The sequence below is a fragment of the Berghia stephanieae genome, chromosome 15, assembly GCF_034508935.2.
Source record: "Berghia stephanieae isolate SIO BIC M18660-M18661 chromosome 15, UCSD_Bste_1.3, whole genome shotgun sequence".
Classification (NCBI taxonomy): domain Eukaryota; kingdom Metazoa; phylum Mollusca; class Gastropoda; order Nudibranchia; family Aeolidiidae; genus Berghia; species Berghia stephanieae.
This window is the reverse complement of record NC_088374.1, coordinates 22,301,135-22,301,551: the sequence shown is the minus strand read 5'-3', so window position 1 is coordinate 22,301,551 and position 417 is coordinate 22,301,135.

Here is a 417-nt window from a genome sequence, read left to right as displayed (position 1 = left end):
TTTTTCATGAAGTTATGGTCAGGTGTATGGGAAAGGTATCCAGCAACTTTTCTCAAATTTCATACTTTTTCAACTTGACTAGCTGTAAAAAATATTCAGAAGTGAAATTAAGCTTTGATATTTCCCGAAGATGTACAAAAAGGGTTGATTTAATCATTTATGACAAGAACTCATTTTTGATAAAATATTGACCTTCTAACTTAACTAAGCAATGTCTCAGTTCAAACCTTTTCACCATCCGACTGATTATAATTATGTTATTCACTGTAACATATAGCCTGACACAAGAACCCTCGAGGACTGGCAGTCAGTTTGACGTCATTTTTTTTTTTAAGGTTTGTGTAGCGTCTAGTGAGTTGTCGTTAGTAGAACTCAAGGAAACAAGTTATTTCATTTATTGAACTATTGAATACAACT